Here is a 27,991-nt window from a genome sequence, read left to right on the forward strand (position 1 = left end):
CAAAAGGAACCGTCTTCATAAGGTGCTGAGACCAAATGATCCTTCAAGTTAGGACCCCTTCGGTAAGTAATACTTGGGTTCAGAGTAAGAACAGCTTCCAATTCTCTGTCTGCCTGTATAACATGCCATTGTTTTTTGAGAATCTGATAGATTTCTTTGTTGTAACCATCAAACATACCAATACACCTGATTATGATATTATCTGTTTTGGAAGGTGTTTTCAATAGATCCTCTCGTTTCACGGCTTTGGCTCTATTGAAAGCCTTTTTAAGGGGACATGTGGGATAGCTCCTATTCCGAAATCTTTTAAAAAGTTCAGTTCTTGGCTTTCTTTCAAGAATGACATATCGCTAGAGCAATTACGTTGCGCTCTTAAAAATTGGCCCATAGATATCCCTCTCTTCAAAGGAGAGGGATGCCAACTTGTCCAATGTAAATAACTGTTGGTGGATGTGGGCTTTCTATAAACTTCCGTGCACAGATAGCCTTCCTCAGACTTAATTATTTTTAAATCTAGGAAGTAGATCTCCTTTTCTTGTATTTCAAAAGTATATTTCATTCCTATATTATTATTGTCTAGAGCTTGTGCAAAGTCATGAAAAAGGAATTGGTCTCCATCACAGAGGACAGAGAATGTCGTCTATATACCTACACCAAAAGAGAATGTGGCAGGTATATAATGACATCTCATCCGTAAACACCAAGTGATTTTCCCACTATTCTAGAAAGAGATTAGCATAAGTCGGGGCATAGGCCGTCCCCATTGCGGTCCCATTTATCTGTTTATAAAAGTGACTGAAAATTGTGCGCCAAAATAAATTCCAACAATGACAGAACTAAATCGTTGTACTGTTGAAAAATTATACTTTTTGTGCTCAAGAAGTATCTGACCGCGAGGGCGGAGCCTGACCGAGCTCTATAGCAGATGCTTGAAGAAAACTCTCCCGCCATCAGTCCCCCACCAAGCCCTACTAACTGCATTTATCCTCCGCCATGGTAAGGAACAGCGGCAGAGACAAGTCACAGGACACGAACGGCACCCCGAGAGGGCAAAGATTGCAACCTGCCATGGAGAATTACCTCCAGAAATAAGCGGCTAAACCTTTGGCGCAGATATGCAAGATGGCGCCGCCGCGACAGGAAGAAGATCAGCTCAGTGAAGCGTCCGACGCTGACAGCGCTTCTGAGGCTTCAGTACAGGGTGAGTCCCTAGCAATCACCCGGGGCTTTTTGCAATCGGCCCTAAAGAGAGATCTAGCCCCAATCGCATCGGATTTGGCGGCTATAAAATCGGATGTCTGCCATATTGGGGAACGGGTAGAAGCCCTGGAAAGCTCTCAACAGGCCTTAGTGGCCTTTGACGCGGCAATGAAAGATAAGCTGCTGGCACATTCTGCACATATTAATGAATCTATGCTCCTGCTGGAAAATCAAGAAAACAGAAGCCGCAGGAAGAATGTTAGAATGCGCAGAATTTCTGAGGCCATCGATAAGGAGGATAAAGCTGCAGTGGTGCGGCATTTGTTTGCTGAGCTATTAGGAGCTGAAAGAGCAGAAGCCATCATTATTGAAAGGGCACATAGAGACCTACGTTCCAAACCAACACCTACTGAGCGACCCAGAGACATCATCTGTGGTCTCTTGTCATTCTGCTACACAGCGGACATTTTAGCCAGAGCAAGAGAAATAGGTGAGACACAGTTTGAGGGCACCAACGTGCAAATTTTCCAAGATCTGGCCTCATGCACTTTACAGAAGAAGAGACTCCTGAAACCCCTCACAGACAATCTCAGAGCAGAGGGGACCCCATACCGTTGGTTGTTCCCTTTCGGACTCCTCATCACTCAAGGCAACAAAAGGCTGACCGTCAGGATACTACCACCAATGGACATCCCATCATGGCTGCCACTACCCGAAGGGCCACTTTTCCCTCATCTACCTCCGTCCTCCATGTGGGAAATGTCCAAGAAACATAGAACACCGAAAGTCTGGAGGAATGGACCAAGAGATAACTGGACATGAGCTCTTAACTAAACACGTAAGGGCCTTATCTGAAATGCCGTAGATCTTATTGATGTTCCTCTTCCTTTTACACTGCCTCTTCTCTTGGTAAACCTCTCTATATATTGCTCATGGAGTTGTTCACATAGGGAGATAAATTTATTGCTTCTATTACCAGGCTTTTGGGATGGGGGCCTGATCGATCAGGCTACTTATGTTACATCCTTCCTCCCTCCCTAAAAGCTCCATTCGGAGCTTATTGTTCATAAGTCTTACTTTTTATGTCGACCACTATATGACATTATTCATGTATAGTTTTACACAGTTAACTGATTTACCCGCATTCACATCACCGTTTAGCTTTCCGTTCTAATGATCCGTCAGAAGAAGAGAGAGAGAGAGAAAAAAAAACAGGATCCTGTTAAAAAACAGATACTGTTGCATCAGTTATGCATAGGATCGTTTTTTTTACAGGACCCAGTAAAAAAACGGATCCTGTTGCATTAGTTGTCATCCGTTTGAGCCATTGCCGTCTGAGATCCGTTTTTTTTTTTTATGGAAGCAAAAGTATTGCATGCAGTTTTATCCCATGTAAAAAACAGATCTCAAACGGAAATGGCTCAAACGGATGACAACTGATGCAACAGGATCCTTTTTTTTTTTTTTTTTTTACTGGATCCTGTTTTTTTTTCTCTCTCTCTCTTCTTCTGACGGATCAGAAGAACGGAAAGCTAAACGGTGATGTGAATGCACCCTTATTTGTTTAATTTTGAGAGTGAAGCCTTCTGTACTAGTTCTTGTCAATGCACGTCAGCATGGCTAGATTGTGTATTGGCTTTACTTCCTTCAATGTAAAGGGAGCCAACTCACCAAAGAGAAGCCATATTTTCCAAGTGTTGAGAAAGACCAAGGCTGACATCGTTATGCTGCAAGAAACGCACTTTAAGACAGGGCATATTCCTAATCTTTCACATTCTCATTATGAGAAATGGTATCATGCGAGCTATGACAACTCAGCGTCTAGGGGTGTCAGCATTGGTCTTCATAAAAACGTTCCTTTTACTTTGTCCGACAAGCTTATCGATCCAGAAGGGAGATATCTTTTGCTTAAGGGCCACATTGGCAATAAAGAATATACCTTGTGTAACCTCTACGCCCCTAATTATAACACAGTGAAATGGCTGAGGGAGACATTGGGTACTATATCCCTCTTTGCTTCGGGTCTTATTATTTTAGGAGGCGACCTCAACCTTTCACTAAATCCGGTTGTAGATTCCTCTTCCCGGAAATCATCAGTCTCTTATAAAGCCTTGGGGGGGATCCATCGTCATTTGCAGGACCTTCACCTGTGTGATGTCTGGCGCACCCTTAATGCAGATGTCAGAGATTACTCCTTTTACTCTAACCCACACAAATCTTATCAAAGATTGGATTATTTTTTGATCAGCAGCAGCTGTCTCCCTCTGGTGGTTAAATCTGAGATACAAAACATAACGATTTTTAGATCACGCTCCTATAAATTTTACATTAGATCTCCCAGAATTACCTGAAAGGATGTGGACGTGGAGACTTAATCCCACTCTATTAGACTCCCCAGAAAGAGTACAAACATTCTCTGAGAAACTACAAAAGTATTTTGCAGAAAATGATTCTTCGCAAACACAAAAACCATCTCTATGGGAAGGGAAGCTCACAAAGCGGTGATCAGGGGCGAATTCATAGCGTTAGGCTCCTTTTTGAAGAAACAGCGCTTCTCCCAGATTAGTTCCCTCCTCTAAAAGATAGCCAGACTAGAGAACACACATGAAAGAACGTTGGCACTACAGGAATATGGAGAACTTACTAAATTACGAAATTCCCTTAAAGGGAACCTGTCACCGGGATTTTGGGTACAGAGCTGAGGACATGGGTTGCTAGATGGCCGCTAGCACATCTGCAATATCCAGTCCCCATAGCTCTCTGTGCTTTTATTGTGTAAAAAAATAATAATATTTGATACATATGCAAATTAACCTGAGATGAGTCCTGTAGGTGAGATGAGTCAGGGACAGGACTCATCTCAGGTTAATTTGCATATGTATCAAATCGTTTTTTTTGCACAATAAAAGCACACAGAGCTATGGGGACTGGATATTGCGGATGTGCTAGCGGCCATCTAGCAACCCATGTCCTCAGCTCTATACACAAAATCCAGGTGACAGGTTTCCTTTAAAGACTTACTAAACACTAGAGCATATTGGGACTTTGGCACCTGACTGTATGCCACCAATTTAGGAGGCAGTGCTCCTGGTGCCTAGCGTGTGTATATATCTTAACTATACATTGGCGTGTACAAATGTGTACGGCAATTCTGAGTGTATGAATATCACACATTAATTTTGGTGTGTGAAGGCTACACATTGATATTGTTTATCTGATGATATATAGACTCATAGATAATCACACATGTGGTTGTCTGTGCACCTTGTATGACGTAATCCTTGCAAGCAATTGTCCACCCACGAGACGCAGCATCCATGAATGTGGGGGGTCCATTGCTCTTTATACTGTAATTCCTTTTTTTTTTTCTGTGTACCTAGAGTAGGCCCCGAAATAGGGACTCACCTACATCATAGGGTCAATTCAGGACCCACTAGGAGGTTCCAGAACACAGGATCGTCCTTATCAGGGCGGCTATTCCGTTCCTAGGCAGGGGTGCCGAGCCTAGGGCTAGGTATAGGGACAGATCAGAATCCATGACTGTCCACCCCGTCTATCATTGACCCATGCCATTGGACGTTACAGCATCATCTCTTATGTCATCAAGGTTATATCTTTTTTTTTTGTTCTTTTTCTATGTGTGTCTGTGGGAGCTTGTTATTTTATGTGTAAATTAGATTAAAGGCTACGTTTTATAACAAGTTGTATCCTGTGATTACATAAACACTAGAGCAGCCAAAGATTATATGAGGATAAAACATAAACACTACGCGCACGGTGAAAAAGGAAACACGATCACGTCCGCCCTTATAAAGAAAAGAATAGAACAAACCCACATAAAATCCATAAAAATGGTATCTGGAAAGACAAGTTTTGACACATCAGATATTGCCTCCGCATTCTCCACATACTACCAGTCCTTATATAATTTAAGGAGAAGGGAATCCCAGGCAGACTTTATGGAACGTTCCTCTCTCATTGAAAAATTTCTAGACTCTCTACACCTCCCCTCCCTGAAAAACTAGGACATCACGGCCCTTACAGCCCCACTACAATTAGATGAATTTAAAGCAGCGCTATTTTCCACTCCCTCTGGGAAAAGTCCCGGACCAGATGGCCTACCTATCTCTTATTATAAAAAGAATCTTCCCTACGTTAGGTTCCTGCATGGTACAGTACTTCAATGCACTCTGGGAGGGTGCACTCCCTGCCAAACAATCTTTGGAAGCGCATATAGTGGTGCTTCCTAAACCGGGCGAAGACCCCAAGGAAACAACCAGCTGTAGGCCTATATCACTATTAAATGCTGATACCAAACTCTGGGCCAAAGTTCTGGCCTTGCGCATTGCCCCTTTGCTTCGAAAAATCATATTGCCAGAACAAACAGGCTTTGTTAAAGGGAGGGAAGTTAGGGACAATACCTAGGGTTATACAGGCCATAGAATACACCAACCGTACGGTACTAGTCTAACGCTCCTTAGTACGGACGCCGAAAAGGCGTTTGATAGGGTTGATTGGCGATTTATGGAACTAACACTACAGAAATTTGGATTCCTGCCCTCCTTTATCAAAGCAACAATGTCCCTTTACTCATCTCCTTATGCCAGTGTTCGGGTAAATGGTATCCTCTCCCCAACTTTCAGTATAAAAAATGGCACAAGGCAGGGTTGCCCTTTATCCCCCTCCCAGTTTATCTTATGCCTTGAGACTTTAACGCAAGCCATCAGGCAGGATGCTACTATTCAGGGGTTGACCGTAGGATCCTTTACACTGTCGCAGCTTTTGCTGATGACATGTTACTCTTTATAAAGAACCTGTATAGTGAATTTCCAGCCCTTTTAAATTTATTCGATAGATTTGGCGCGCTATCGAACTTCAAGATTAATTTCTCAAAATGCTTGGCGATAAGGATCAATTTGGCTCTCTCGGTAAAAAGGGAACAAACATACCCCTTTTAATGGCCCCAAACACACACATCTGTCCTACCTGGGTATTAACATAGCTCCCAAAACATAGCGCCCTGTGTTTCCCACCTCTATTAAAAGAAATTACACAACAACTAAAAAGCCTAGACATCTCATTCATGTCATGAATAGGACCCCAAAATTTACTGAAAACCTATATAACGCCGAAGTTATTATATCTAATGCAAACGGCTCCAATCCATGTCCCATCAAGCTTGCTCACTGCAATCAAAAAACGTTTCTCAGCATTTGTTTGGAAAAACTCACGCCTGGCATATAGAATCTTAACTTTGCCCAAAGATAGGGGGCGATTTGGTCTCCCAGATATCGCAAGCTACTACAGGGCGATCCAGCTACACCAACATTTAGAATTACTTAATCCCCACACCAACAAACTAGGTGTGAATATTGGTCTCTTCTGCTGCTCCCCCGATCCACACACTAGCACACCCCCGCAGGAACCTTAAACATCTCGACTTTCGCTTGCTTTCTGACTCTCTTCTCCCACTCTCTACCATCTGTTCCCTCCAAGACCCAGATGTGCTGTTACCACCCTATATAACACCACAATAAGTACAGCTCTGGACACTGTTGCCCCCCTAACACACAACAAAACCCGAAAAAATTAACAGACAACCCTGGCACACCAACCTGACCAAAAAACTCAGACAAGCTTCCAGAGCTGCTGAGCGGCGATGGAAGAAATCCCATTCTAAAGATCATTTCACCGCATACAAGCAACCCCTCCTCATATTCAAATCCTCACTCGCTGATGCAAAACAGGCCTACTTCTCATCTCTCATATCTTCCCTGTCCCACAGCCCTAAACAACTTTTTAACACTTTTAACTCCCTTCTCCGTCCCCCAGCGCCCCCACCCTCTCCTCTCTCCTCAGCTGAGGACTTTGCCAAATATTTCAAACAAAAGATAGTCAACATCCCCACAGACCCGCTATACAACTGCTCTGTCCTCTTCTTCCAAAACCCGCTTCTCCACCATTACAGAAGAAAAACTTTCCACTCTACTCTCCAGATCTTATCTGACCACCTGTGCACTTGACCCAATCCTATCCCACCTCATCCCTAACCTCACCACAGTGTTTATCCCAGCCCTAACTCATCTCTTCAACCTATCACTAACCTCTGGTGTCTTCCCCTCTGCTTTTAAACATGCTACCATTACACCCATCCTCAAAAAGCCTTCACTTGACCCATCTTCTTTGTCCAGTTATCGCCCCATATCACTTCTTCCGTATGCCTCAAAGCTACTTGAACAACATGTCCATTCTGAACTGTCCTCTCACCTCTCCTCCTGCTCCCTCTTTGACTGCCTACAATCTGGCTTACGACCCCACCACTCGACTGACACTGCCCTTACAAAAGTCACCAATGACCTACTAACAGCCAAAACCAAGAAACAATACTCTGTCCTCCTTCTCCTTGACCTGTCCTCTGCCTTCGACACTGTTGACCACTCCCTTCTGTTGCAAACTCTCTCATCTCTTGGCATCACTGACCTGGCCCTCTCCTGGATCACATCATACCTCACAGACCGGACGTTTAGCGTCTCCCACTCCCGCACCACCTCCTTGTCTCATTCCCTCTCTGTTGGTGTCCCGAAAGGCTCTTCTCTATCTACACTTTTGGCCTGGGACAGCTCATATAGTTCCATCGCTTTCAGTATCACTCTTATGCTGACGACACACAAATCTACCTCTCTGGTCCAGACATCACCACCTTACTATCAAGAATCCCACAATGTCTATCTTCTATATCATCCTTCTTCGCCTTCCACTTTCTGAAACTTAACATGGATAAAACAGAATTCATCATCTTTCCCCCCATCTTGCTCAACCCCCCCAACAGACCTATCTATCACGATCAATGGCTGCACACTCTCCCCGGTCAACCAAGTACGCTGCCTTGGGGTGACCTTGGATTCTGACCTTTCCTTCCGACTGCAGATCCAAGCCCTTTCCACCACCTGCCGCCTCCAACTCAAAAACATCTGCGCTTTCTATAACTTTGAATCTGCGAAAATGCTTGTACATGCCCTCATCATCTCCCGCCTAGACTACTGCAACAATCTCCTCTGTGACCTTCCATCTAGCACTCTCGCACCCCTCCAATCTATCCTCAACTCTGCTGCCTGACTAATCCACCTCTCACCCTATTACTCCTCTGCCTGTCCCCTCTGCCAATCCCTTCACTGGCTCCCCATTGCCCAGCAAATTCATTTCAAAGTACTAACAAATACATACAAGGCCGTCCATAACCTGTCCCCTCCCTACATCTCTGAGCTACTTTCCCGATACATCCCCACACGCACTCTCCGATCCTCACAAGACCTCTTTCTCTCCTCTCCTCTTATCACCTCTTCCCACAATCGACTCCAAGATTTCTCCCGTGCATCCCCCATACTCTGGAACTCACTACCCCAACATATCAGACTCTCACCTACAGTGGAATCCTTCAAAAGAAACCTGAAAACCCACCTCTTCAGACAAGCCTACAACCAGTGACCCTGCTGCCTCTATACCACCATGACCAACTTCACCTGCACCTACTGTGTCCTTCTCCCATACCATGTAGATTGTAAGCCCTCACGGGCAGGGCCCTCTCTCCTTCTGTACCAGTTTGTAAATCGTCTTGTTTATGATTAGTGCAATTGTCTGTATTATGTATGTGCACCCCTTATCACATGTACAGCGCTATGGAATGAATGGCGCTTTAATAATAAATAATAATAATAATAATATAGCTTCTTGGCTTCTATCTGCATTAGAGATGTCTAACCTATGGAAAATTCCTAGTACACCTCAGCCAGACTCGGCCATTCACCCCCTATTTAAGGAAGTGCTTTACACGTGGCAAAACCTAGCGACCTCTTTACAATTATTTGACTCCCTTCCATACATAGCTCCATCCAAATTATTACCTTATTTTATGCAGTTCGACTAAAAATATAACCTAGGGATCTGGCCCACATTAGGTAATACCCCCATCAAAGACCTTTTAATTGGTAATTCGATCCCCCCGCTAGATAAGATTAATGACACTTATAGCTCCAAACCCTGGTCCGAAAGCCACTATGGACACTTCCGTAAAGTGTGCTCCTTATTCCTAGAAAACAAGAAAACATGTGAACCTCAAACATGGTATGAAGAGTTGTTAATCTCCACATCTCAGCGTAAAGGCCTAATTTCCTTTCTTTATAAAAAGATATTAGACAACTGCGCTGTGATTAAGCCTAATTATCTCGTGCAGTGGGAAAAGGAACTGGGCATAGTCTTTTCTGACTTTGACATGAAACAGATTCTTCAAAACTCACATGGCATTTCCAAATGCGTACGGATCCAGGAGAATGCATATAAAATTGTCACCAGATGGTATCGCACCCCTGAGATAATTCATAAAATAAACCTGTCGGTTTCAGCAGAATGCTGGAGATGTCATGGAGCCCATAGTTCCATGCTCCATATATGGTGGAACTGTCCACGTCTATCGGTATTTTGGGGGAAAATTACAGCAGCAATTAATCAGATATGCTATTCCTCCATCCCTGGTATTACATAATAAACCAGAGCATGACTTCCCACTTAAAAAACTCCATCTTCAACCAATGCTCATAATGGCAGCCATATTACTGATTCCCAAATACTAGCTCAGTGAACAACCCCCTTCGTTATCCGACTGGGTGGTGAAAATGCAGGAAATTTGTAGAATGGAGGAGCTTAGCAGTTGGTCATCATTATCGCATGATAAATTCTTGTCAACATGGTCACCTTGGTTGAAATGGTACTCAACTTACTCACACTAAGCTTGGCCAGACCCAGCATTCTGGCCCCACAGTTTTGCCCTTTTTCTCTATTGTTTCTCGTACACTATATGATTATCCCGACGGCTCCACGGTCATTTGGACTTTCAATTTGCAAAGTTCTGTTAGCTTTATATCTATGTATTCGCTATGCAAAAGCTTAATATGTACACTGATTTCACTCTCATGTGACATTATTTTCTGTTATTCGATGTCTTCCCTGGTATAGACATATACTGTTTGTGATTATATCTTGCTGTCTAAATAAAGATTTGCAAAAGTATCTGACCGCTTTGAGACCCAGTGTGTGCTGATTATTATTACTATATAAGGATTTGACGTCCAAGCTCGCCAAAATCATGTTCGATGATAGTCATATCATTGATTTTAAGAAGGAGATCCTTAGTATCCTTTATATAGGAAGGCAAGGATATAACGAACGGTCGTAATATCTGGTCAACATACCTAATCCCCTGTGTCAAACTGTCATTTCCGGACACTATTGGTCTCCCTGGAATTGGTATTTTATTTTTGTGCACCTTGGGAAGGGCATAGAACGTTGGGATTGTCAGGTTCTTATTAAACAGGTATAGGAATTCGTCCTTATTTATAAGATTGTCCTTCTTAGCTTGAGACAAAAGTTGTTTTAGTTCCTCCAAATATTTATCTGTAGGATTGCTTGAGAGTATCTCATCTTGGATGACTATGTTGCCACTCTTATAGCTATTTCTTCATTAGCTCTTAATTCTTCTAGAGCCTGACATTCTAGGGGATTCAGATTTGGTGTAATATGATCCTTTCTCATCTTTAAAGGGAACCTGTCATGTGGATATTTGATTATAATCTAACTAATTATATACAATCATTAACTACTAAAAAGTGCCTTAGATGTACAAACCGGATTCCAAAAAAGTTGGGACACTAAACAAATTGTGAATAAAAACTGAATGCAATGATGTGGAGATGGCAAATGTCAATATTTTATTTGTAATAGAACGTAGATGACAGATCAAACGTTTAATCCGAGTAACTATCATTTTAAAGGAAAAATACGTTGATTCAAATTTTCACGGTGTCAACAAATCCCCCAAAAGTTGGGACAAGTAGCAATAAGAGGCTGGAAAAAGTAAATTTGAGCATAACGAAGAGCTGGAAGACCAATTAACACTAATTAGGTCAATTGGCAACATGATTGGGTATAAAAAGAGCTTCTCAGAGTGGCAGTGTCTCTCAGAAGCCAAGATGGGTAGAGGATCACCAATTCCCACAATGTTGCGCAGAAAGATAGTGGAGCAATATCAGAAAGGTGTTACCCAGCGAAAAATTGCAAAGACTTTGCATCTATCATCATCAACTGTGCATAACATCATCCGAAGATTCAGAGAATCTGGAACAATCTCTGTGCGTAAGGGTCAAGGCCAGTAAAACCATACTGGATGCCCGTGATCTCCGGGCCCTTAAACGACACTGCACCACAAACAGGAATGCTACTGTAAAGGAAATCACAGAATGGCCTCAGAAATACTTCCAGAAACCATTGTCAGTGACCACAATCCACCGTGCCATCCACCGTTGCCAGCTGAAACTCTACAATGCAAAGAAGAAGCCATTTCTAAGCAATATCCACAAGCTCAGGCGTTTTCACTGGGCCAGGGATCATTTAAAATGGAGTGTGGCAAAATGGAAGACTGTTCTGTGGTCAGACGAGTCATGATTCGAAGTTCTTTTTGGAAATCTGGGACGCCATGTCATCCGGACCAAAGAGGACAAGGACAACCCAAGTTGTTATCAACGTTCAGTTCAGAAGCCTGCATCTCTGATGGTATGGGGTTGCATGAGTGCGTGTGGCATGGGCAGCTTGCATGTCTTGAAAGGCACCATCAATGCAGAAAAATATATTCAGGTTCTAGAACAACATATGCTCCCATCCAGACGTCATCTCTTTCAGGGAAGACCCTGCGTAGGAGAAGGATCCGGGTACTGAAATGGCCAGTCTGCAGTCCAGATCTTTCACCTATAGAGAACATTTGGCGCATCATAAAGAGGAAGGTGCAACAAAGAAGGCCCAAGACGATTGGACAGTTAGAGGCCTGTATTAGACAAGAATGGGAGAGCATTCCTATTTCTAAACTTGAGAAACTGGTCTTCTCGGTCCCCAGACGTCTGTTGAGTGTTGTAAGAAGAAGGGGAGATGCCACACAGTGGTGAAAATGGCCTTGTCCCAACTTTTTGGGGATTTGTTGACACCATGAAATTCTGATTCAACATATTTTTCCCTTAAAATGGTAAATTTTCTCAGTTTAAACTTTTGTTCCGTGATTTATGTTCTATTCTGAATAAAATATTAGAAGTTGGCACCTCCACATCATTGCATTCAGTTTTTATTCACGATTTGTATAGCGTCCCAACTTTTTGGGAATCCGGTTTGTATACACTTACTGGTGTGACAGATGGTTACCTCATAATATACACACAAAGATGCCGCATGCCGCATGCTAATGAGCTGATTTGAGTCCGGCGTGATGTCATTGAGTCCAGCGTATATTTAATTCAGAGCTATAGCCACTCCCCTGCCCACCTGCTGCTGATTCCTATGGAAACAAACTGTCATTCAGCAGCAGGTGGGCGGGGAGAGTCAGGAGCTCATGAATATTCATGACTCATCATTATCAGCTGGAGCTTTTCAATACAAGATGTTGGCAGATTGACTGGGTCAATTAAAGAAAGTGACCCAGCATTTTGCTAAGCGAATCAGTCACTTATTTATGTTGCCCTTAGTTAGGACACCATAAAACTGGTGACAGGTTCCCTTTAAAGATTTTATATCCTGTGTTACTAAATGTACAAATGTATCAATCTCCTTGAATTGTGCAAAGGACGAAGTATTCCTAGACTTTGGTTTCAGAGTTGAAAGGGGGGTTCAAGGAGCACTTGCTCTCCTTCATTTTCCCTCATCAGCCTTTCAAGTGTTTCCACACATCTTTCCTTTCCAAAAGTTTTCCGTATATCAGATTCTGCCTGTCTATGTACCTTATGTAGGGCTAATTTTCTCGCAAAGATTAATATCTTTTATCCAGAATTTATCACATTGCGGTACCGGAGAGAAAGTAAGGCCTCTACTCAAAAGGGCTTGTTGTGACGGCGTAATTTCATGTGTCAATAAATGTATTATTTGTTTTTTGACCATACAGTCTTTGTTACTGCATATTTCTACTTGCTCTAGCCCCATTTCTCCTGGTCCCTCAACTGGATCCCTGGTTGTGCAATTGATGCACCCCTTTCCCCCAGTGTTACAATTGTTGATGTCGTCGCTGTCACTGCCTGGATGGAATTTTGTCACATTTCCATAATTTGATTTGATAACTGAGCAAAGGAAAAGGACTGTGAGCCCAACATAGAGCCACTTGTGGATGGGTTTATGTTTACATTTGTCTTCATCACATTGAAATCTAAGGATGGGCCTTTTGTGGCCGTCTGTTGTTTTTCTACCACCCTTTGAGAACATACTTGTGGTATTTCCCTTCTATTCTGCACTGGTCTTTTTGGGACTTGAAACTTCCTTTTCTTCATTTTTCTTTTTACACCCACCCTTTCAGTTTGCGTTATTGACGTACTCTGTACGGAGCTTTCAGTTCCTGAAGTTTCCGTATCTAAATTCTCTGTATGTTTTTGATAAGTATTCCTCCTATTATTTCTATTTTTCCAAAATGTAAACGCGAACACTTTCAAAGTCCAACCAGTCCCTAATAGATGTTAATACAGGCCCCCTGATGTTGACTACTAGCGTGTTGATAGGATGAGTTGATTAGACTAGAAGGGTAACCACAGTTTGATGGACTCCTCATAATAGTATTGCTCTGGGGTATGGGGTGAAAGCTGTCCTATTGCTGCTCATGGTACAGAGTAGTTTGTATACTATTATTGGTACCTCTACTTATACATACCTCCAGGATTGCTACGGAGTTTCTGTCAATTTCACATCTAAAGTGAAGTCCGACCTTATTGGTGTTCCTCAAAGCGAACCCATGCTCCTGACCAGATAATAAGAATTCCGTAGATGTACCAGGTCCATAGGAACAGCTAATGTGTCCACATAGAGTTTTAATAAATAAATAAATAACACTCTCCCACCAGCCAATGAACAACTTGGCATACATCTGGGCATAGGGACTCTCCATGGTGGTGGTCATCAGCTGGTGGAAAAACTTAATATCAAACAGAAAGTAGTTATTTGTGAGGATGAACTCAATCAACTTTTATCATGTCTGGACAGGAAAATAAATCTCATGGCCAGGTAATGTTCTCCAGCAGTAAGGTCTATCTCTTGAGCGATGGAGCTGTATATGGCTTCGACATCAATGTTGGGTGGCCACATATAATGCACTAAAAAATACATCATCCAACCTACTGAGCAAATCAGTGGTATCCCAGGTATACAAAGAGAACGCCAGCACAAACAGGCTTAATATCCTGTCCATGTAGCCGTCACTATAATGGGTATGACCAATACAAAGGGTCTACATTTCAACAGATCAAGGCCTTTATGCACCAGTTTGTCAAGAAATCTGGATTCAAAGGCCTATTTCTGTAGGCTGTACAATTCTTGTTGGTGCCCCACAGTTGGGTCACTTCTGAGAAGCCTGCAGCTATGCCGGTCATTGAGGACATGCATACACATTCCCTGATGCCAATACCCAATACCAAATTCCTGTTACCCTTCAACTGGATCAATGGAGGGAGATTTATCAAACTGGTGTAAAGTATATCTTGCTTAGTTGCCCATAGCAACCAATCAGATTCCAGCTTTCATTTTCCAAATAAGCTGTGAATAATGAAAGGTGGAATCTGATTGGTTGCTATGGGCAACTAAGCCAGTTCTACTTTACACCAGTTTGATAAATCTCCCCCAATGTTTCCATCGCTTCCCTGGAATAGTTGTGATGCTGCTGGACATCTTTGAATTCCCTGGTATCTGACTTGTGAAAAATGTCTGTTATTGTCATCCCCTATTGGACAGTCTAGTACTTTTATGCTTAAAGAGGTTATCCCATGATTGATGCAAAAAAAAAGAAAATCATACATAATCTAGTACATAACAAAAGGGAGGGGTGGACTGGGGACTTAAAGTGGCCCTGGGGGGAAAAAACTAAAAACAGCCCGAAGTTGTAGGCAGGTCCGAATTAATAGAAGGTGGATAACCACAAGTAGGCAGGGACATCACAAGCCACGAGTAGGAAGGGACAACGAAAGTAGGTGAGACCAGCAATACTACAGTGCAGCACAAAGTACCGCCCCAGCAGAACCAAATACCACAATGCAGCATAAAATAATTGCCCTATCACCATACTGAGAACAGTGATACGGTTGAATTTAGGAGAGCACCTGCTGGCCAGATGATTAATTAATGCTGAGACAATCAGATTGTTATATACTTGGCCAGCATGCTCAGTCCACCTCAGCATGACAACCTCTTCCCAACAAAGCTAGAACCAGCCCTGTACCTCACATGGATCCAGATATCTCCCCATTAATTGCTCCAATTGTTCTGCTAGATTTATTTCAGGCTGACAGCTCAATGGGTGCATCCTTTCTCAATTGGGTGTGTACTTTCTGCTGCAGCTCTTTCCCTATAGCTGCCACAACATGCAACAGAACATATTTGAAACTGGCAGCTCAGATGGCGTCTCTGTTCTCAGAGGGCGTGTCCTGTCTGCTGCGGCTGGAGGCAGTGGAAGGAACTGAGCATGTGCTTCCATCTCAGTGAGCAGAACAGAGAAATAGAGCAAACAGTACAATAATACATTTTTTTTTTAACTCGTTTATTAACAGAAGGAAAAAAAAAAGCACATTAACATATACATGTCTGCTACACGTCATAGTGCAAACCAGTATAACAATTTTTTATAGTAAAACCTTCAGGATCACAGGTGCATATCCATGAAGCAAACATAATTACAAAAAACAAAATGGCTGCACACCATTATATATACAAACAATAGAGCTAAGAAATGGCGGTCATTCTAGATAAAAGTGGTACAATACTGACTATAAATGAGTATAAATGAATAATAGAAGCTCTTAGCGCACATACGTGTCGGGCCCACCTACCAGGCGTCAAGGTGGCTTCCGCAGATGGGTCCCTATCACTAAAGAAACTGCCTCACTTTGGACTTAAGCCTACAATATTATGCACCTGTGATCCTGAAGGTTTTAGTCAAAGTTTTCTTGCAATATATTGGGGGTGGCGGCACCCCTTTTAGACTGGACACACCCATATACCTGGGACTTCTGAGCAGAGTATGTTTGTAGCTGGTTCCTACAGTGCCCTGAATATTGTAGCCTGAAAGAGGACCTTTCACTAGAATAAAAAATCTAAACTAACTATACAGACATGTAGAGCGGCGCCCAGGGATCCCCCTGCACTTACTGTTATACCTGGGCGCCGCTCCGTTCTCCCGGTATAGCCTCCGGTATCTTCATAGTTAGGCTCCACCCAGGAAAACCTGCCGGCGTCTCATTCTCCCATGCTGTGGCGCTGGCCAATCGCAGCGCTCAGCTCATAGCCTGAGAGAAAAAAAAAGCCTATGAGCTGAGCGCTGCGATTGGCCAGCGCTACAGCATGGGAGAATGAGACGCCGCCAGGTTCCCCTGGGTGTAGCCTAACATATGAAGGTACCGGAGGCTATACCGGGAGAACGGAGCGGCGCCCAGGTATAATAGTAAGTGCAGGGAGATCCCTGGGCGCCGCTCTCCATGTCTGTATAGTTAGTTTAGATTTTTTATTCTAGTGAAAGGTCCTCTTTAAGTAAGTCCAAAGCGAGGCAGTTTCTTTAGTGATAGGGACCCATCTGCGGAAGCCACCTTGACGCCTGGTAGGTGGGCCCAACACGTATGTGCTCTAGGAGCTTCTATTATTCATTTATACTCATTTATAGTCGGTATTGTACCACTTTTATCTAGAATGACTCCCATTTCTTAGCTCTATTGTTTGTATATATATAATAGTGTGCAGCCATTTTGTTTTTTGTAACAATTTTTTATATTAATTTGGTGTCTTGGAATATTACAGCTACCCACTGCACTTTTGCCGTCTCCTTATACCATTAAATGTCCTTACTATAAATATATAATTTAGGCATTCCCATCAAGCCAAATAAACCATGGAGCCTCCAGCTGCCGATATAGCTTGCCTCAGTCTTGAGGATGAGTACTGTGTGTGGTGACTCACACCACAGGCCCCAGACACTATCACATTTTCTTAGTTTATTACAGGTGTTTAAAGAACAGTACTATATACGGTAGAATCTGGTTTATCTGTTGCTTCCACATAGATATGTTCGGTGTGCTGGGATTGTACCATCTTAGAGCAATACATTTAAGTGCCATAAATAAAGACTCCCTTAGGAATGTTGTCATATAATGATCCCAGTTATCCTCGTTTAGTATTCCCAGTAGGCATGTCTCAGGGATACAGGCCACCCGGGCCGGCAACAGATTTGACAAGAAAGACTTCCTCCCAGAATGTGGCGATCAGGTTGCAACTCCAGATCATATGCCAAAAATCCGCCTCCATTTCCCCACATCTTGGACATGTCGTGGAGGATGCCCTGCCCATTCTGTACAGTCTAGTAGGTGTGAGATATGTTTGGTGGCTGCTGTATAATTGAATTATTTTATTATTGACTGCTGGCGATACTTGTGATTCTAATAAATCTATTATAGATTCTTCTGTAAGTGTGGGCATCATTCTTTTTTATGTATCTATTATCCTAAGGGGGTTAGCGCTGACTTTTGCTTGTACCAGATGTGAATAGATTTCTGATACCATTCCTCTGGGTCCTTGGGTTTTTGCGACTCCTATAAGTGGGTACTTTGAGATTGTAGTGTTGGTATTCGGGGATTTGCTCTGTATGGCTGATCGGAGCTGTAGGTATTTGATACTTCTGGGACAGTACCTCAAAGGTCATTAGCACTTCTTGATCATACACATCCCCAAGGGTTTTAACTTTTAACTTCTGCCATCCGCTATCTGCCGGCCCCCATAACCATCTGCAACTGCGGTAGCGATTGGTTATCCCACAGGGGTATGCCGGATACAACCAGTGGGCAAACATGGCTGCTAACATCAGCCACATGCATATGGGGCTGGGGTAGGGAGGAACTGATCCCAGGCCATTCCCATAGGCATGTGGTTGCCAAGGGCAACCCGGGACCGTCTCCCACTTAGTAACCGTGGATAGGGCGTTTCATATGCTGCAGCGCCGTACTGCAAACTTGCTCACAGTCATCACCCCGCTGCGGTACTCTCATGTAATCCTTGAGTTCAGTTCAGTACCAGTCCGCCAGGCACGCGCATCCATGTTATCGCACTTCATCCACGTAAAAAAAAAAAACCAATGATACGCTCAGGCCATCTCTCTCTCTTGCCTGGATCGCCCAGGCCCTTTCTACGCCTTACTCCTCCTGGTAACGCCCAGACCTGTCACCGTCTGCCTGGTCTGCCCAGGTCACTGTCGTCCTTGTGTCCTCAGCAACTTCCCGGGCCCTGATTGCTCACCAGGCACGGTCGCTTGTCCGTTCATTGTCTCTTGTCGTCCCCTGGTCCGCCCAGGGCACTTCATGCCTATTCAGCTACACTTGGTACTTGGGTCTCCTTGCACTTCGCCATCTTTCCGCCAGCTGGCAGCCGTGTTTTCTGGTCTAGAAGCCACGGGGACTCTCCTGCCTGGCCCTAGGTTCTTCCACCCTCTTTGTCCACCTGGCTCAGGTCCATTGGTCATGTCGTCCGGCCCTACGCGGGCCGCTGCTACGCGCAGCCTCTGTCTCGTCATATGGCTACGCGCCATCGCTTTCTCTGTCCACCTGGTACGCCCAGGTCGTCTCCTTCCGTCTCCAGCCAGTCTGACACGCTCAGTACGTTTATTTGTCTCCATGGGGGCACCCCATCCTGGCCAGTACGCCTGGTTCAACAGGTCTGGGGTCATTCCTCGTACAGCACTCTCAAATTTTCGGTTGTTCCCCTTTTTCTTTCAGGTTCTAGCCTATTCCCAGGTTCCAGTCAGATCTGCCCAGGTAAGTGCCCACGGACATCCTCGGCAACCCCAACCGGTCAATGTTTGTCAGTTAATCAGATTCTCATCTTCCAGGCAGGCAATTTTTCTCCTGCTAATCCGTGTCACGGTGTTCTGTTTTCTGTCGGGTACGTTTATACCTCCGTTCTCGCACCTTCTCAGTTCTTACTCCATCACCCCTCCCTGCTTCTTTTTGTTGTCACGCGATTCATTTTTTCCACAGGTCAAGCATGTCTCAGGCCTCTGATATAGATGAATGCCTTTCTGTCCCTGAAACGTTCGTTTCTGGCCAAGCCGGTCCCTCATCCCTAAGGAATTGGACCATTCCAAAATTAATTGCTGAACTTAACAGGAGGGGCATCTCGCACCCACCCTCCGCCAGGAAGGCAGAACTGTTTAAGCTACTCATGACCAGCCCTAACCCTTCCGGGGATCAGCCAGGCATGTAGTTTATCCAGCTCTGATTCAATTACAGTCCACCTTGAACACGCTGGTCAACTCGGTGGCTGACGTCCAAGCCAGGGTAACGGAACTGGAGTCCCAGGCTTCCGTGGCACCCCCAGCACCCGCCCCACCAGCCGCCCCCTCCACCTCCGTTTGTCTGACGCCAGGTACACCCAGGCCTATTCCCCAGGTAGCCCCCTCGCACTTCATTCTAGAAAATCTCAAAAAAAACATCCTGGCAGGGAAAGATGTTAATCTTGCATCAGTTCTCATTGCCACCCAAGACGTTCCCGAAAATAGGGTGATCAATTGCGGAGATTTGTCCGTGGTCCTTAGGGCCAAGGATGCCCAGCAAAACCGCAAGTTATCCATTCCTGAGTTTGTCCTGGCGTTCAGCCTTTTCAGGGACATTGTGTGCACCGCCCAACCGGAGAGAAGGGAAGAACTGGACACCTATTTGTACCTGGTCACTGACCTGGGTCACAAGTATGGGGGTTCAGCCTTCTACGATTACCATCGCTCTTTCTCGGCAAAAGCGGCTGCAGCTTTGACTCAATTCCAGTATGTCACCAGCTGGGCCAGCATTGATACAGAATTATTCTGCCGTCACTTCGCAGGGCTCAGGGCAGCCACCTGCGCGGTGTGTCAGTCCATTTTCCATACCTCCGAATGGTGTCCGAACACCGCCCATGCCATGCAGGACAGGGCTCTCCCGGGGACATCTGGGATTCAGCAAGCCACTCCCTCGACCGACAAGCTCAGTCGCCCCATTGTGTACCTAGGGAGGAGCCAGCTTTGCAACAATTTTAACGCAGGTGGTTGCTCCTACAGTGGTTGCAGAGCCCTCCACGTGTGCTCCCTGTGCTTCAGGTCCCACCCCCGTTCCTCCTGTCCCAAGAGGGCTGCAAAGCAGTCCTGACTAGCCGACCTCAATGTGGACCTCCTGGCAGCTCTCCTCAGGGACCACTGCGACGAGAACTTTGTGGCATTTCTACTGGCGGACTTCTTGAAAAGCTTCCATACCGGGCTCGTTGCCCTGCCGCAGGTCTCTTGGGAGGGCAGGAATCTTCTATTAGCTTCTGGGGACCCAGCAGCAGTAGGGGAGCTGATACAGAGCGAAGTCGACAAAGGTTTTCTCATAGGTCCACTTCCTCATATACCTTTCCATTGGTGGCACATCAATCCTATCGGATCCCATCGGCTTGGTCTCTAAGAAGTCCTCAAATAAAAAAGGGTTAATTTACGACCTGTCCGCCCCTCATGCTTCCGCAATTCCTAGCCTTAATTCGCTCATACCTTCGGAGGAGTTCCATGAAATATTCCTCCATCGATAAGGACATACGATCCATTTTGTTGTGTGGTAGAGGTGCTTGGTTGGCAAAAGCGGACATCACAGATGCAATCAAGGACCTCCCCATTTAACCCCAGTTGTGGCAATATCATGGCATCAAGTGGGCCAATCAATACTACTTCGCCAACAGACTCACCTTCGGCTCTAAAAGCAGCCCCTGGTTATTCGACCAGTTCGCCAAGGCACTTCACTGGATCTTGGTCCATCACGGCAGGTTGCAGACGGTCATCCACTACCTGAATGATTTTCTGATCATTGAGGGCCCGCAAGACAAATCAGGCAATCTCGCCACCCTCTTAGAGATATTTGCCAGACTAGAGGTTCTGGTCGCCCAGGCCAAGACTGAGAGTCCCGCCACTAGGGTCACATTCCTTGGCATCGTCCTAGATTCCCTTAAAATGGAAGCCAGCCTCCCAGAAGAGAAGCTCGCCCAATGCCGTGAGGTCATTGCTCACACTGCCTCCTCCGGGTTCCTCTCCAAACTCGAGCTCCAGTCTCTTCTGCGCCGGCTTAACTTTGCTGCTAGGCTCATGCCCCAGGGCAGGTCGTTCATATCAAGGCTACTCCAGCTTCTTCCCTCGGTACCCGATCAGGACAGCATCATCTGCCTGGATAGCCACGCAATGGCAGACCTGGCCATGTGAAAATTTTTCCTCACCCATTGGAACGGCATCTCACTCTTCGTTTCACCATGGTAGCCCTCCTGCCCTACCTTGTTTTCCGATGCTGCCGCTTCCCGCGGCCATATTCGGTCGCCATTGGCTGGTTGACCAGTGGCCCATGCCCGTCCTGGCGAATGCCGAAACCATGAACACCTCCTCCCTGTTGGAATTGTACCCCATTGTCGCAGACGCCCAGGCTTGGAGTCATCAGTGGGCCAACGCGCCGGTAATGTTGGTCACCGATAACCAGGCCCTCGTTTACATCATAACTAAAGGTAGGGCCAAGTCCCCCAAAATCATGTCCCTCTTACGCCGGCTTGTCTGGCTTTCCCTTTTCCACAACTTCCACATACACTGCAGCCACGTTCTGGGCCACCAAAACATTGCGGCGGACCCATTGTTCCGATTTAAATTCCCCCCCTTCTTCCAGGTCATGCCCAAAGCAGATCCATGCAGATGTCCCACCCCGGCATTCAGTTACCTGATGATGGACTAAGTGCCCTTGTCTCGTCATGTGCGGGAACCTTGTGCTTGGAGGCTGCTGAGGTTGCTCCAATGCGAAGGACGGGCATGGGCCACTTTTGAGATATTTGCCAGACTAGAGGTTCTGGTCGCCCAGGCCAAGACTGAGAGTCCCGCCACTAGGGTCACATTCCTTGGCATCGTCCTAGATTCCCTTAAAATGGAAGCCAGCCTCCCAGAAGAGAAGCTCGCCCAATGCCGTGAGGTCATTGCTCACACTGCCTCCTCCGGGTTCCTCTCCAAACTCGAGCTCCAGTCTCTTCTGCGCCGGCTTAACTTTGCTGCTAGGCTCATGCCCCAGGGCAGGTCGTTCATATCAAGGCTACTCCAGCTTCTTCCCTCGGTACCCGATCAGGACAGCATCATCTGCCTGGATAGCCACGCAATGGCAGACCTGGCCATGTGAAAATTTTTCCTCACCCATTGGAACGGCATCTCACTCTTCGTTTCACCATGGTAGCCCTCCTGCCCTACCTTGTTTTCCGATGCTGCCGCTTCCCGCGGCCATATTCGGTCGCCATTGGCTGGTTGACCAGTGGCCCATGCCCGTCCTGGCGAATGCCGAAACCATGAACACCTCCTCCCTGTTGGAATTGTACCCCATTGTCGCAGACGCCCAGGCTTGGAGTCATCAGTGGGCCAACGCGCCGGTAATGTTGGTCACCGATAACCAGGCCCTCGTTTACATCATAACTAAAGGTAGGGCCAAGTCCCCCAAAATCATGTCCCTCTTACGCCGGCTTGTCTGGCTTTCCCTTTTCCACAACTTCCACATACACTGCAGCCACGTTCTGGGCCACCAAAACATTGCGGCGGACCCATTGTTCCGATTTAAATTCCCCCCCTTCTTCCAGGTCATGCCCAAAGCAGATCCATGCAGATGTCCCACCCCGGCATTCAGTTACCTGATGATGGACTAAGTGCCCTTGTCTCGGGCCCTTGTCTCGTCAGCAAGGGGCCTGGCTCAGCAATCTCTCGCCCCAAACACAGCCAGGAATTATCAATCCAGCTTGAGACTTTACCAGGAATTTTCCAGGATCCACCCGCAGGGCAATCTAGAGGACATCTCGTACGACATGGCCTTCATCGCTCGTTGTCATAATCACCTCAAACTCTCACACAACACCATCAAGTTGTACCTAGCAGGCATCCAACATCATGTCATGCTCCATCATCCGGGCGGGGGCTCAATTTTTTTCAGTACAGGCGATCAGGGCTACCTTACGCGGGATCCAGAAGAGCGGGGAGGACCCCCCTTCCCGCAGACAGGCCTGTTACAGGTGAGATGTTTCGGAGGATTTCTTCAGCCCTCGATGGCAACCCTTTTGGGCCCTTCACCAGCCTGGTCATCAAAGCTGCCATGTACCTTGGCTTCTACAGGTTTCTCAGGCCGGGTGAATTTACTCGCAGCTCAGCCAGGAGTACTGGCCTGTCAAAGGGACAACTAGTTTGGAGCCAGGACCACTACACGCTCAAGTTATTGTCTTCTAAGACAAGCCAGACAGGTCCCCCGGTCGAGGTGAAAATTCTTCGAACCCTGCAATAATTGGTGCCTGGTACAAATCTTCAGGCAGCTCATGGACGCCATCTGCAAGGCTCCTCCTGACAGCCCACTGCTACCTCACCTGAATGGCCCTCTCACCTCTGCACAATTTAAATCCCACATCCGCACACTAGCCTCGGGTTTAGGCTTCGACCCTAGCACTATTTCCGGCCATTATTTTCGCATTGGAGCAACCTCAGCAGCCTCCAAGCACAAGGTTCCCGCACATGTCATCCAGAGAATGGGTCGCTGGCGCTCATCCTGCTTCGCCAGGTACATACCAAACCCACAGACGGAGATTTCGCAAGCATTCCGTTCCCTGGTTCTTTGATTTAATAAAATCCCTGCACTAACTGACTTGGTTTCCTTTTTGCCCCCTTCTAGGCTGCCCTTGTACCCGGCTCCAGACACAACTCAGCCGGTTCAGGTGTCAGGATGGGCACGCCTGCCCGGTTTAACCTTAGCCACGACCACAAGTTAGGAAGGCCGAGTTCAGCCTGCATTTGTGGGAGGGGCCTGTGCCTTATTTCAACCCCACTCACGGTCACCCAGCAGGTGTTCCTGTCATTGCCCCCCCTCTTTTTTCTAATCTTCTCACCCAGGGCATGCCCCCTTCTAGGCTGCCCTTGTACCCGGCTCCAGGCACAACTCAGCCGGTTCAGGTGTCAGGGTGATGTATCAGGTACAGAGGTACAGAATGATTAATAACCAGTGATGCCCTTGTCAGTCTATGCATTTCAAATGACAACGTTGTTATTCATGACTCAATCATTCTGTACCTCTGTACCTGATGCATCGCATGACCAAATAAAGGAACCTACGACTTCATCAATTTTGAGTGACGGATTTCCTTCCTTTCAACTTATTATAACACGGCTTCATCCTTTATATCCGTGCACCTTGCAAGAAAAGGCGGGTGAGCTGGAATCCAATTACCTAGAGGGTATATATGGACTCTGCGTACATTAGCAATTATATTAAGTCCAATACTGAAAATTGCTGTTTTGGGGGTGACAGAAGCCCTTTAAGTTCTCCTGCAAAATGGCTTGATAAACTTGGGAATTTATTTTTCCTTCGATGATAGCAATCCGTCCAGGCCCTGACGCAGCAAAGCAGCCCCCACCACCATACTTCACAGTTGGGATGAGGTTTTGATGTTGGTGTGCTGTGCCTCTTTTTCTCCACAAATAGTGTTGTGTGTTTCTTCCAAACAACTCAACTTTGGTTTCATCTGTCCACAGAATATTTTGCCGGTACTGTGGCATCCTCCCATGAAATCCATTCTTTTTTAGTGTTTTACGTATCGTAGATTCGCTAACAGGGATGTTAGCATATGCCAGAGACTTTTGTAAGTCTTTAGCTGACACTCTAGGATTCTTCTTCACCTCATTGAGCAGTCTGCGCTGTGATCTTGCAGTCATCTTTACAGGACGGCCACTCCTAGGGAGAATAGCAGCAGTGCTGAACTTTCTCCATTTATAGGCAATTTGTCTTACCGTGGACTGATGAACAGCAAGGCTTTTGGAGATACTTTTATAACCCTTTCCAGCTTTATGCAAGTCAACAATTCTTAATCGTAGGTCTTCTGAGAGCTCTTTTGTGCGAGGCATCATTCACATCAGGCAATGCTTCTTGTGAAAAGCAAACCCAGAACTGGTGTGTGTTTTCTATAGGGCAGCTGTAACCAACACCTCCAATCTCATCTCATTGATTAGACTCTAGTTGGCTGACACCTCACTCCAATTAGCTCTTGGAGACGTCATTAGTCTAGGGGTTCACATACTTTTTCCACCTGCACTGTGAATGTTTACATGGTGTGTTTAATAAAAACATGGTAACATTTAATTATTTGTGTGTTATAAGTTTAAGCAGACTGTGATTGTCTATTGTTGTGATTTAGGGCTCTTTCACACCTGCGTTCTTTTCTTCCGGCATAGAGTTCCGTCGTCGAGGCTCTATGCCGGAAGAAAGAATTAACTATAGGGCCAGGTATGTCAGACAGGCCCACTAAATCCCAAAATTATGTAGCATGAATACTAATCCCGTAGGACAGAGGGATAAAACTTAACATTTAATTTTTGGTCAATCTAAAATTATAGACACCAGAGGAGGAGCCTCTATACAAAACAGAATTTAACAAGACAGCCCAGCGGGCAAAATGGTACATATAAAGACAGTGTGACCAGAGGTTTGGAAAAAGCAGGAACGTTCTCACCCGGTTGTGGATCAGGATGTCTCATGAGGAAGGCTGGAGGTGGAAACGGTCCTTTGATGCTTCTCGTTCACACAAAAAGGATAGGTGTGCCCCTTCGGATTGGGTGGGTAACGGGGTAGTTAGCCCTAGGTAACCCTAAGAAGGGGGGCAGGGGCTAGTATGCCCTACCTATCTACACGGGGACTTACCCCGCAAGGAGCGTCCCCGTCCGGATACCTGTCCCTGTGGGGACAGAAACCCTAGTAGTCCCTAAAAAAATGCTCCCAGCATTACTACTAGGGTTTCTGTCCCCACAGGGACAGGTATCCGGACGGGGACGCTCCTTGCGGGGTAAGTCCCCGTGTAGATAGGTAGGGCATACTAGCCCCTGCCCCCCTTCTTAGGGTTACCTAGGGCTAACTACCCCGTTACCCACCCAATCCGAAGGGGCACACCTATCCTTTTTGTGTGAACGAGAAGCATCAAAGGACCGTTTCCACCTCCAGCCTTCCTCATGAGACATCCTGATCCACAACCGGGTGAGAACGTTCCTGCTTTTTCCAAACCTCTGGTCACACTGTCTTTATATGTACCATTTTGCCCGCTGGGCTGTCTTGTTAAATTCTGTTTTGTATAGAGGCTCCTCCTCTGGTGTCTATAATTTTAGATTGACCAAAAATTAAATGTTAAGTTTTATCCCTCTGTCCTACGGGATTAGTATTCATTCTATGCCGGAAGAATCCTGATCAGTTTTATCCTAATGCATTCTGAATGGAGTGAAATCCGTTCAGGATGCATCAGGATGTCTTCAGTTCCGAACCGGAATGTTTTTTGGCCAGAGAAAATACCGCAGCATGCTGCGCTTTTTGCTCTGGCCAAAAATCATGAAGACTTGCCGCAAGGCCGGATCCGGAATTAATGCCCATTAAAAGGCATTGATCCGAATCCGGCCTTAAGCTAAACGTTGTTTCGGCGCATTGCCGGATCCGACGTTTAGCTTTTTCTGAATGGTTAGCGGGGGAGCAGCATACTTACCGTCCGTACGGCTCCCGGGGCGCTTCAGAGTGACGTCACGTGATCGCATGGCACGTCATCCATGCGCATGGGGCGCTCTGACGTCATTCTGGAGCGCCCCGGGAGCCGCACGGACTGTAAGTATGCTGCTCCCCCGCTCCTACTATGGCAACCAGGACTTTAATAGCGTCCTGGCTGCCATAGTAACACTGAACGCATTTTGAAGACGGATCCGTCTTCAAATGCTTTCAGTACACTTGTGTTTTTCCAGATACGGCGTGTAATTCCGGCAAGTGGAGTACACGCCGGATCCGGACAACGCAAGTGTGAAAGAGGCCTTAGATGAAGATCAGATCACATTTTATGACCAATTTGTGCAGAAATCCATATAATTCCAAAGGGTTCACATACTTTTTCTGTATACATGTGTAGGTGTATTTTCCATCACGGTTTTATTCATTATTTCATTTCTTCTAGATGAATTAATATCACTGCCCTTCACACTTTGGGGCTATCCATAGTATCCTTTTTTGATATTGGTATGTTATATCTTGTCCATATGTCATTCTTTTCCCTCTTTTTCTTATCCTTTTCTCCCACCTTTCCTTTATCCTGTCTACAGCATTAATACATCTGATTTGTTACTATTCTCTATCTCCGATTCCTCTTCCTTCCTGCCCTGTTCGAAGCGCTAGGACCGGGGAGCACTCTGGATATCGCTCTCAATCAGAGCGAGGCGTGACACGCATCAGCACGCTATGCGCATGCGCAACATCTCCTGACACCAGACGAGCTTCCTTGAATGAGATCTAGGAAGCTGGTGGTCTTCCCATGTCCTTTCCTATATACTATGCTATATACTTTTAGCAGCTAGGTTGTATACTAATCCGCTCATCCCCCATCCCTTTTGCCTACTCACGTGTTCTGTCCTGCCTATTCCATACATCTATATTGATGTTCCACTAACATGGATATGTTGACCTCCAGCTTAGCTCAGCCGGTGATAAAATGACCATATAATGATAATGTATAAATATGACAATGCCTCTGTGATGTTGCTGGTATTCACGGATTATTTATGTACGTTGTGGACTTCCCTTCATCTGGACATTATGACCCTTAACATGATTCCAGCTGATGTACCTATACATTGGGACCCGACCGATACTCCTGGATTTATGATTGATGATTGACTATTGATTGACGCGTG

The 27,991-nt window shown here is 45.7% G+C and overlaps 1 long non-coding RNA gene across 1 annotated transcript; it reads left to right on the plus strand.

The window, feature by feature from the left end:
- On the plus strand, positions 1-27,991 carry LOC122940931. Its single transcript, XR_006390396.1, has 3 exons — positions 1-62; positions 27,259-27,301; positions 27,916-27,991. It is a non-coding gene; the product is annotated as an uncharacterized LOC122940931 (long non-coding RNA).

Source organism: Bufo gargarizans, chromosome 6 (assembly GCF_014858855.1).
Source record: "Bufo gargarizans isolate SCDJY-AF-19 chromosome 6, ASM1485885v1, whole genome shotgun sequence".
NCBI lineage: Eukaryota > Metazoa > Chordata > Amphibia > Anura > Bufonidae > Bufo > Bufo gargarizans.